Source organism: Macadamia integrifolia, chromosome 9 (genome assembly GCF_013358625.1).
Source record: "Macadamia integrifolia cultivar HAES 741 chromosome 9, SCU_Mint_v3, whole genome shotgun sequence".
NCBI lineage: Eukaryota > Viridiplantae > Streptophyta > Magnoliopsida > Proteales > Proteaceae > Macadamia > Macadamia integrifolia.
This window is the reverse complement of record NC_056565.1, coordinates 41,898,809-41,911,267: the sequence shown is the minus strand read 5'-3', so window position 1 is coordinate 41,911,267 and position 12,459 is coordinate 41,898,809.

The window sequence follows — 12,459 nt, the reverse complement described above, 5'->3', positions numbered from 1 at the left end:
TTCGTTTCTGCAGATGCGAGGCTTTCTCCTTTCAGGGGGCAGAAGTGACAGGTGGGGATGGATGCGGACTGTGGATACAGACCGAATTAAGGGATCTCCATGACGATGTGTCTATAGAGGTCTGGAGATTTACGTCCGGGTAGCAAGCTCTAAAATCGGTAAAATATATAATTTTATTTTTTTTGTTCTTTTCATTGTTTTCTTGAGCCATTCATTAGTTGGTCTGATAGGTTAAAATTTCCCTTAAAAAATATAAAAGAACATCTGATTTCTTAAGCATTACGTTGGTTGAGAAAAATATGAAGTGTATATATAATGCAAATTGATAAAATATGATGAGAAATATAATAGAAAATTCTATCATTCTATGTTGAAATTTTAGCTTAGCCCAACCGTATCTAGCTAGATTTAAGGGAAAAAAAGGGACTTCTCTGGATGGAGCTAGGGCTGGGTTAGAATTGAGATTCCTCAGCCAAAGAATGATGGGTAAGGCTTAGGCTAGATTAGGATAGTCATTATGTATCTTACAACATGTTAGTGTTGACAATAACTAACTACATCCAGCCAAGACCAAGGTACATCCCTGATTTTACTCACATATTGGAACAAAATAAAACCGAGCCTTGACTTCATTGTGTGGGGCTTGCTTTGGGCTTACGGAATTTCATCTCTAATTGGGCCATTAATTGCCATTATTTGATTTAAAAAAGAAAAATATTAGTCCTAATTCTTTTAATATGATATATATCTACACAACACTTTGATATTTTGTAGAGCCAACTTGTGATTCCTTTGCAGACTGTGAAGCATGGCCATATACAGTTTGTGAAGAAAGACTATATTCAAATACTACTGGCAGTGGAAAGAAAAGATGCATTTGTAGTACAAATTATCAATGGCATCCTTCAAAAGGGAACTGCGTAATTACTAGTACTCAGGTAAGAGGATGCTTAGGATAGCATCTCATAAAGACTTACTTTGCTTCATTATCTATATTAAAGGTTATTTAAGTCCATTAGTACTCATTTCTATGAAACATTTCATATAACTTCAATAATAGATTAAATGATTACTAATCTTTTGTACCAGGTCATTCCCCTCATAAATTATCAAACATCTTTGATCGTGGTGATAAGCATTGCAACAATGTTGATTGTTTTCTTTGGTACCTGTTGCTGGATAATAATGAGTAAGAGAAAAGTGGTCAAACGAAGAGGTAGGTGTGAGTCCATGATTCATACAAATGAAGACATTAGGGAGTTCATATCAATCATTGGATGTATTTTAACATTGTAAATATTTTAAAATCAGCTTACAGGGGAATTCGTCTAGATAGAAAATGGAACTTTCTGAAATTTGTTAGTGTAGTTAGGAAAAGGATACGAGTTATTGGGTCTTCTATTTAATTTTTGGTTTGCACTTTATAATGGACCAAGGGCCTAGGATTTTTAATTTTTTTTTTTTTCCCAATTTGCAATCTTAGCTGAGTACTGGTTAGAGTCCTAGGTTGCTTTGTTTCTACACAATTTCTAAATTTGTAATTACTCGATGAAAGGGGCTAGTAGGTTTAGGAAATTTTCCTTTTGAGTTGTTCATAATTTAGGGATTTTTTTAGTCTATAAATGTATTTGCAGAATTAATCGATTAGTAGAATAGATATGGTTGATGGTCTCTTATCACAAGGGTTTTGATGAGAAAATTAACCTTGTCCTACGGTTGATAAACAATCATAGGCGGAAGTTCACAGTAAGCTGGATTATCTATTCAATCTTCTTCTCCTCACTTCTTTTATATCAATTTATGAGCTTTAGTAGGAAACACTTAACTAGGCCAAGCTCCTGCTGTTCCATTTTTATTTCAATGCCCTGCAATGAGCGGTATTTGCAGCACCAGAATTGTGAGTTTGTTCCCATTTCCTAATCGAAGCAAAACTGAACCGGTCGATCTAAAATTTTTTGGGTTCAGTGAAACTAACGCGGCCCATAAATTTTGGACCCAAGGAAGCAAGTGAACCAAATAGGGTCTAGTTCTTCAAGTTGGCCCAAGGTTCAGTTTAGAAAAATTTCATCAAAATTCATGAACTTATTATGGGGTTTTATCAGTTGGTTCTAAGAGGTCTAAGGGAAAATAGCCTAAACCAAAAGTAATAGGTTGTATGGAATTTGTTTCAAGATTCCAAAAGTTTGATTTCAACCAAGAGTTCGAACCCTGGTTGGAACCGAAATATACCATCAAAATCTATGAAGTGGGCTCAAATTGGTCTATTCCTCAGGTCAAGTCGAAATGGCTATCGTGATGGCCATATGATGGATGTTTTCCCTGAAACTTCTTGTAGTGCCCATTTAAGCATGTTAAAATGTGTTTGAATCATAGATTGGGAACAAACCCCAAAGTGGCAGTTTGGATTTAGACCCCACATTGCTATTGTACACCATAGACTGTTGTATCCTTTCCTTTATATGCCTTTTTTTTTTTTTTTGATGAATAACTAAATGAATTATGCAAAGAAAGAATATACAAGGGGGGAAGAAGGGCAGGAGAGAACAAACGAAACAAAAGTTAGATGCTAAGGGGATACAAAGCTCAAGGTGGAGAGGGGGGGACCTATAATGGAATCAGGGAGGTCCCATGCTGCAACATTGTTTGCTTTTAGGTGTATCACGAGCGCGATGATGGTTAAGGCAACCAAGTTTGATGGAGACGTCAAAGAAGATGGTATTCCAAATCTTGTCATAGGAGCGGGAGTTGGAAAACCATTTTCAGAGGTTACGTTCCTTCCAAAGGTGGTTGACGGTGGCACAGAAGGTAAGTTTTCCTCCAGTATCGCAAATTGATGACTTGGCAAAAGTCATGTCAACCCAAATCCATTCCTTGCTGAAAGAGAGGAGTCTCATGTTGGAAGGTCAACAGTGAGAGAGAACATTATTCCAGATGATGAAAGAGAAAGGTCAAGAGAAGAAGAGATGATCAATATCATCGAAGTCATTCCAGCAAAAGTAGCAGGAAGGGGGGACCGGGATATAATGATGGATAAGAAAGGCCTGAGTCGGAAGATAGGCAGAGAGAGCATGCTAGGTGGTAAAGTTATGGTGAGGGATGTGTGATCTTTGAACTAAACAATTTTCAGCCAAGGAACAAGGGGGTGGGATTGCAAAGATGGTTCCAGCTGAGGTTGGAGAGAAGAGACTTGAGGAGGAAGGGAGCCAGGTGATCTTATCACAAAGGAAGGGTCTTAGAGGGAGGAGGGAGGCCCATATGTGAGGAAGAGAAGCAGGGGAGCTGGGGGGTTCCAAGCATCATTTGAAATGATATCAGCTACCTTAGCAGTTCTAGTAAGAGCAGACGAGTAAATGGATCGAGGGTTGGTGAAGAAGAAGAGCCCAGAGGGTGCCAGGGATCAAGCCAGAGAAGGGCAGAGGAGCTAGAGGCAATGGAGATAAAGATAGCACTGAGGGCCAAGGGCTGGCTGCCAGGATGTTTTGTCAAACCCAAGAAGAGTCAGCCCAAAGGGGAGACATACCAAATGGAATCTTTTTTGATAACGAAATAGTAGACCCAGGACACCCAAATGCTTTTGTGGCTGGAAGCAACTTTCCAGAGGAGCTTGAGGGTGCCAACAGAATAACCTCTTTAATTCTTCAAAGACCCAGGCCTCCCTTAAGTTTGGGATGACATATCTAGGCCTAACTAAGAGGGTAGAGAAAATTTATTTGAGTCAAATCCTTTCTAAAGGAAGGAGCAGAGGAGGGATTTAGCCTTGTAGATGGTGGAGGCATGCAAGGTGAAGATACCTAACTAATAGAGATGGAGGATTGGAGTACCGATCTTGTAAGCTCCAAACAACTTGCATAGGATAGAAGCTTACCTTTCCAAAGTTATAGCTTCTTCCCCATAAGGTCCAACATGGGGGTGCAGTGATGGGCAAAAATCCTGAAGGAAATGAGAGGCAGGCCAAGGAATTTTATAGGGAGGAATCCAAGAAAGAATCTAGTAAGCTGCAAAAGGCTAGCAGGCATAGAGGCAGAGACACCGGAGAGGAAGAGGAACAATTTGAGGAGATTGACATGAAGGCAGGATAGACACTCGAAGAGGGAGAGGGAGGATAAGATGGATGAGATAGAGGTGGGTTCAGCCTTAGAGAAAATCATGAGATCATCAGCAAAAGGCCAAGTGGGTGAGGAGAAGAGATTTGCCTATAGGAATGGAAGAGATAAGATGGAGGTCAGTCGAAGATTGGAATGATCTAGAGAGGATCTCAGGAGAGAGGAAAAAGAGATAGGGGGATAGACAGCATCTATCAGGGAAGAACCCAGTCGGACTACCATTAACTAGAACAGAGAATCGGGGGGAGGAGATACATAAATAAATCCAATACACAAAGGAGAGAGGAAAGGCGATTTGGAGAAGAACATTTTAGATAAAATCTCAATCAATGGTATCAAAGGCTTTGTGAATGTCGATCTCGAGGAGGTGGTGGATTCATGGGATTTCTGATCAAATCCACGAATAATCTCATGACAAAGAATGATGTTATCCGCGATACTTCTCCCTTTGATAAAGGCGGATTAATCAAGGCTGACTAGGGGATCAATGATGAATTGAATCCTATAAGCTAGGATTTTGGCAATGAACTTTCCTTCTTTTTTAACGATGAGGCAAAAGAAAGTATGATTAATATTTTGGATCTGGGAAGGGTTGAAGAAAAATATTTTGATGGCATAGATGAGGTCAGTACGAATGATGTCTCAACAAGAAGAGAAAAAATCCATGCTAAAGCTTTGTTGGACTTATGGGAGAGGACAACTGAGTAGATTTCCTCATCCGAGGGGTTGGAAATGAGGGAGGGTAGGAGGTGGCCAGGGATTCAATTGGTGGTGATGTTATGAGGGATGAGAGTAGAGGGAAGGAGTGAAAAGGCTAGAGAAATAGGAAGCAGGTTTAGCTTTGATGTCATCAGGTTTTCTAAGGATGGATCCATCAGGGCAAGAGAGAGAGGATGGAGTTAGCATTTCTCCGAGCCTTGAGAAAGCGGTGGAAATAGGTGATTGAGTCACCAAGCTGAAGCCATTTGATATTGGATTTTTTTTGCGAATGAAGCTTTCTTTTTGGGAGAGTAAGGAGAAAAGCTCAGAAGAAACTAACTTCTTATCGTCGACAGGATGGATTGAGGGAATCCGATTGAATCTTGAGCTGGATGGAGACAAGATAGTCTCTACAGGCAGCCACACTGTCAGAGATTTTTCCAAATGAGGAAGCATTCCTGGGGAAGAGCAACTTTGACATTCTTGAGCTTTTTGGAGAAAGCAATACAAAGGGAGGGGAAGGGGTCAACCAGAATGTTCCAGGCTTCTTTGTTCCTGTGCAACGGTCCATCCATCAAAACCTTGTTAGAGGATTCATGGGTGTTGCATGGCCTGCGTGCCCACAAGTTGAGAGGCGAGAGAGCCTTCTGCAACTGCAACATCCCCAAATAGAAGATAGAAGGAAATAAGGACAACTACAATTGGGGGTGAAACAACGCCGGGTTGGGCTGAGTTTCTTAAAACCCTAACCCAACCCTAGGTCCTCAAAATTCAACCCAGGACCAATCCAATCCCGTCAGATTCATGTCCAGGCCGAACCCTACTGGGTTCATTTCAACCCAACCCGTCCCTAATTGACCCTGTCAAGGCTAGGTTGGGTCGGGCTGAGCTGGGTTGATTTGACCCTGACTTCTGCAATGGTTGGATTAACCTTGATTGACCTATTTTTGCCATTCATATCCTATACATTAAAAAATTATAGAAAAATAAAATATCAATATGAGCCCTAAATTCTAATGTAGAAATTTAGGGTTAAATTTATGGCCGGGTTGGACCGGGCTGAGGCCTCAACCCGAGCTAGACCCACCCCTAACCCAGGGTTGGTGTTTTTCAACCCTAACCCGTCCTCAGGGTGAAAAACTTGGCCCAAGCCCTGTTCAGGCTAAAGGTAGGTTCCGATTGTCTGGGCCAAACTTTCACCCCTAATTACTATCATTCCCCTACACTAGACCCATATTTACTAATACTCTCCTACCTCAGATTTTCTTTCTTATGTTTTTAATTAAATGCCTGAATTGTCCCTCTTTTTCACATAACAACAAACTGACTCTTTCCAAAATTGACCGGTTGGATTTTATATATATATATATATATATATATTGGGAAGTTATGTTAGTTGTAACTATTGTGGAGCAGAGCACTACACGTATCAGTCACAGAAAATGGGATTGGGACGATGCCTTTTTAATCCCATTATTTTCTCTATGAGAAAGAGGAGCTCCCTCGATAAAGCCGTCCAATAGTCCCTATTATTCTATATTAACTCTGTGTTCCCTTATCTCTAGATGCCAACTCATCAGTGACCCAAGTTTTTTTCCAAGTTGTAGATTAGTGTGCCCAAAAACATTTGTCATACAAAGACAACCAAAAAAATAAGGACCATGTGGTAAAACAATGTAGGAGTATGGTCTCACTAGCTCACCAATTAGCTAATAGCTATTAAGGCTAGAAACTGATAAAACCAAAGACCTTGATAGCTTTTGGTGGCTCTCTTTCCTTTTAGCCTATAAAATCGTTAATTCACATTGAAGGTATTTTATTGAATTATGCCGTGAAATTTGATGTGATTAATATAATATTAAATCTATTTATTTAATAGCTAGAATTACTACATCATCCTTAGTGTGTAACCTTGAATTTGGTTGCTAACTGAGTTGCAGCCAAGTAGCTGCAAATTCACAACCAAGACTATTAAGTCATCTTATTCTATTTATATTAGTACCATGGAAGCACTTGTGAAACAAAAACAGCAGAGTTGTGGGAATCCAGAAGGTCCCAGACCACACACCCCACACTCCACACTCCCTTCAGTACTTTCAAGTAATTGAAGATCCATGGTCTAACAAAAATGCATTATTGATATCATTCTCTTCTTAAGTTGATGGATGCAGTCATGCAGGTATCTGTAGGTAAGACATTAAAATTGGCTTCTTTAAGTTGTGAATCAGAAGAATAAAACTAGTAAACGATAATTTATTTGCCATTGATAGCTAATGATCTGGGACATTCAAGCCTCCTTGATCATTTTGATTTGGTCCACCCATTACAAGCCATTTAAGTACAAGTAAATATACCATATTCCATACAAGCTGAGCCAATGCCCAACTTTTTTAAGTTGTCAATATCAAGTTATATGTCAAATTTCAAGACCTAATTCAATTAGATATTCTATATTGGCATTCATCCTTGTATTTTTTTCAACCACCTTTATATGCCCGGGCAAACTTTTTCCCATTTAGCAAACTCCATTTAGACGGAAACTTAACATATCAACTAGTCCACAAAATTTCTGCTCTATTCGACCTGCCATGTGGCAGATATTCAGGTATTTCAAATAATTTTATCTCAATGAACTATTCAACAAACCTTGGTCCCTTATATTTAACAGCAAGTCAGCAAAAGAAAAACCAACAAGATGGGGGAAAAAAGAGGGGGATGAGGAGGTGGCTTCCCTGCGCTGATGTCAAGACTCCTAATAAGCTTATTGCTAAAATCTGAATACCTTTCAGTTTTGGAAACAAAAATGAAAACTACTTCTACAGTTAGATATGATATGGAGCAAATAAAAAATAAGGACTAAAACAGTAAAATTATGTGATATAACTGCAATGCATATAGGTAATATTTAGGCCATGTTATTTATATTTCTGGAAAGAGAAGTATACACTGACTAGTTGTGAATACTAGCCATTAACCTTGAAGCAGGCAGCACCAACATTCATTTCTGGAAAGAGAACTATAAACTGACCAGTTGTGGATGCCAAATCAGATTAAAAAAACATCCTTGGATAAAAAGAAGAGAAAGAAACAGTTTTTAGGAGCTTAAGTGCACCCAGTAATAGCAACTTGGGAGAGATCAAGCTACTGACATAAGTAAGAAACCTGGAGGGCCATCCTCTAATAATATCAAATTGTATTTCACTCTCTTGATTTAATTTGAAGATCATATGCAATGTGAGAAAGAATTCCGGAAAATGACTTGATTTGAAAGATTATGGTTTTTCTTCCTCCATGTGATCAGCTAGATAGGACTTGAACAATATCAGAACTGTTAACCCATTGTAGTGTACCCCCAGAGATTGTTTCCTTATTGAGAATGTATGTTGCTTCACCCATGTCCCCTTCAACCAATCCTTTAAAATCCATACATTGTATGTCTTGTTTTTAGAATGATCAGTTGCTTCCACAAGTGATTACACACCTCCAAGTTCTAGGAAAGAATCAGATATTGAAAAATCATGAATTGGAGACCGGATAGGGTGAAAGACCTCTGCACCTGCATCAAATGAAACTATGTGTATGGAGGAAGATTGAACAAGTCTGACAAACCATGTATTGCTACCAGAAGCCCCCAAAGACAGCACATCACATGTCAAAGTATTCTCATCCATCAGAAGGTGCACCAATTTATACATGCCAATTTCAGGATAAGTGAACCCACAGTGAAGTTGCAAAGAATCTAACTTAGTACTAGTAGTTCAAGGAAGGTTCACTCTTTCTTTTTAGTATTCAAATTTGCCACAGAAAGATGGTTTCCTTTAAGGCTCCGTCTGTTTCAGCGTAAAAATTTACATGTAAAATTTTCATTTATAAAATATTACATGGAAAAATTTAAGTGTAAAATTTTTTTTGTTGAAATATTTTCCAGTGTTTGTTTCTAAAAGGTAAAATATATTGTATAATGTCACCGTAAAATTTTTCAATGTTTGTTTGCTATTTATTTTACACGGTAAAATAATTTAACATAATTACATAAGACGCCATTATAGCAACACATATTAAATGATTGTAAAAATCATGTATCAACATGGAACCTACAAAATATGTCTTATGTGATCCAAGGCAACAAAAAAGTTCTTATTTATTAGTCAACTATAAAAGCTGTGTTTCCTTGTGAACTTTTATTGAAGATTATAATAATTAATTTATTATTGAGGCTTATAATATGCATATGAAGCACACATGATCAAATGCCAAAGAGGGGTTTCTTAGAGAAACAGTGTGACCAATTTGAGTGGCCCATTAGATAGTAGAGCTTTGGTATTTGATACAATGTGATTTGTTATCCCACATTGATTATGGCCCATTTTTTCTTTTCACGTTCCCAGGCTACTTGTATTGAATTCTTCAAACGATAAGCATGCATAATATGAAGCTATTGAATTTTTAATTACATCATAATGTTTCCAAGAAAAACCATGACAAAAAAAAGTAGAATATCTTCCCATATCACTACATCTCAATGGGAAAGGACATGACATACTCAAAACAACTCATCTTTGCCATGGCCATCATGTATCCTTCTCATTCATTATCCCTCGATAAACCTTGAAAGCTGCCTAGGTTTACAAAATGGATAAGCAGAGTCATTTAATAAAAGAATTTGCCTTCTAAAACTTTCGTCGTGCTTTGAACCCTGTTTGCATCCAAGGAATTTCCAATATTCTAAACATATTTTTGAAATTTTAGTAGATATTATTCACTTCAAAGAATTCTATCTCAAGTATATCTCCTGCATAAAACAAGAAACCATGCATTAATCATCGCAAACAAAATATGGACCGTGCACTTGAAATATCAATATGAAACCCTAGGGTATCTCTCTCTCATCGTACAATTCCTCTTCAAACTGAATATCTTATGTAGTCATGGACACCATGACTGACAGAGAAGCAATTCTTTCAAAAAAAAAAAAAAAATGAAAATACAAAACAGTCCATAAAAGTGACTACAATAGCAGACAAAAATATTAATGCTCAGCTATTGTTAGAAAGAGATTCACAAATTCATTCAACTTCAACCTAATTGCTATAGTATTATTGAAAACTTTTACTTTTGGACATAAAAGATCTCTCCATCCAAATATTTACTCGAAGTAACCACTATCAAATCATGACAACACATTGAATAAAATTTATTAGTCTTTGGCAGCAGTCTGAAAACCACCAAGGTACTAAGAAGAAACAACTATACTCATGTTCCATGAACCCAATATTTCCATCTCTTGCACACCAACCTGCAGCCTCAAAACCTTGTTAATGGGGTACAGTGTGCAAGAGATGGAATATACCACCAACCAATTTTAACCAAACAAATGAAGCCATGAGAAGAAAATAATTTCAAGAGATCAGGTCCCTTTTCCACCCATTACCACCTCCAACAATGTTTCTTTCTATGAGTTTAGATTTTGGAACTGCTTAAAGATGAGAATTTATAGATGCAAAGGACTTGATTTGGGAAAGCATTAGAATATAGTAAGGTAGGCTACCAGGCTTCATGTCCTAATCATGTGGTTCCTCTGTTTTCTGATTGAGAAATTTGGGGAAAACCACATGTTGACCTGCGAAGTGGGAGGAGGACAAAGTGAAACTCCCAATACCCAGCAAGGTGGAGCTGACGCTGGGTCTCTTTCCATGTTCTCTTTCATAATTTTTGTTCCAATTTTATGGTTTGGGCATCTCACACCTAACATTCCATTGGGAGGATGGAAGTGAATCCAAATAAGAGCCAAGAGTTACAGTGCTGTCAAGGTTTAAACCCGTTTGGTCCAGCAACAAAAATCGAACCACATCTGGGTAGAGCCCATTGGTAGAATCTAACTTAAGAGAGAGAGGGGCCATTTATCTCCCCACCAAAGACACAAAATAAATGGAAGGTTTGAGTAGGTTGAGTTTTTCCACCACTTCACAATTCTCACACATTAAAATATCAGAAGATTGTGCATTGGCCCCTAAAATTACTTCCCCGAAAGAGTGATAAAGCACACACCATAGAAAAGATCTGAACAGAAGTACTTGGACTTTTCATAAACAATAAAATGTGGAGCATAGCGGCAGCACTAGGACTTGATAAAAAAAAACAATGATAAGTAACCTAAGCAAGAAATATTAGATCGTGCAACAAGATATCTAAATGCTAAGAACCAATTCTTAGGATGGTACGATATGCACCTTCCATGTTTAATATGGATCCTAACGTTAAAGATGGTCCAGTTAAATCAAATTATCAACATACCTTCAGTCTTTTAATTTAATTTTGAATAATCCAAGGCACCTGAGTCTGAGAATTATAACCACTCTCACAATCAAAAGCATTGAATGCAAGGAAATGAGAGAAGCTGTGACACCAGAGTTGAAGGATTAGTCACTAGCTTACCTATAAGCACAACAACAATTTACTATTGAACCAAATGTAAAACTGAAATTCACTCACAATCAACCTTCTAGATTGCTTTTTATAGTCTCTGCTACAAGTTACTCTCCATGAGATCAAGGTCCGATAGTTAACAAATGTTGTTTCGTCCTACAGTGGACTAAGGTTTCTGGTGCCAAGGAAATGAAGAGAAGGTGATATGGCACGCCACTGATTTCTTCTTGACTAAGAAGAAGCTGATTCACATAACGTGGTTGCTGCTCATCTCTTTCCTTCACTGCCATTAAAAATATAAATTTACAGAATGCCTACCATCAAAGTAGCTCACAAATTAATAGAAATTAAGTTCATAAAAGAAGAACCCAGTGAATCAAAATAAAAAAGATGCGGCATCTTATCTGAAACTCTTCAAGTGAATAAATTGGATGAAACCAAGGAAACAGAAGATAAGACCAAACTAAATCTAGGGTTTTGGAAAAAGAAAGGGAAATTAAGGAGACGAAGATCAACTACCAGTTTCAAAATTCCATTACTACACAACGTTGCCTCAGCAACTTGCAAAGATCCATCAACTTGTCTCCAACCTCAAATCATGCTCAATCGACTTGTAGAGGCGATTCGCTATGGACTTAAGACTTCTCACCAAGAACAAACAGGAAAATCGCCTCAATATGGGTCTAGCCGGCACCATCAAACCACTCATGTCTCTCTTATCCTTGCAGGACTCCCAGATTCAAGAGTATGGTGTGGATACGATTATTAACCTCTCTTTGGGCGATGAGAACAAGGACCTGATCATGGCTTCGAAAGTGATAAACCACTCGTCAGATCATTCAAGACCGAAACAGCGGCCATTGCCAAAACCTACCACGGTGGTTGTTGCAGCCATGGTCGTAGCTGAAAGTTGCAAAGAGAGAGTTTAGGCTGAGTTTGTCAAATCGATAGGGCCTCAGGGAGTCGGGTGAAGTATCGAGATCGAATTTCAAGTTTTTGGCGATTTACGAGGAACACTTTCCTTGCAAATTTGAGGTAAAATTCTATAGAGCCTTTTCCAGAAAAGGGGGAGTGTCATGTAAAATTTTACTCCTTGCAAATTTGTTTTACCAATCATTTTACGTTGGAACAAACAGAGCCTTTGTTTTTAGGATTAGCAAACCATTACAGCTACCAATGACCTCCCCTTTGGTACCAAACTTCAAACCTTGTCTTGTACTCTTTGTCTTTT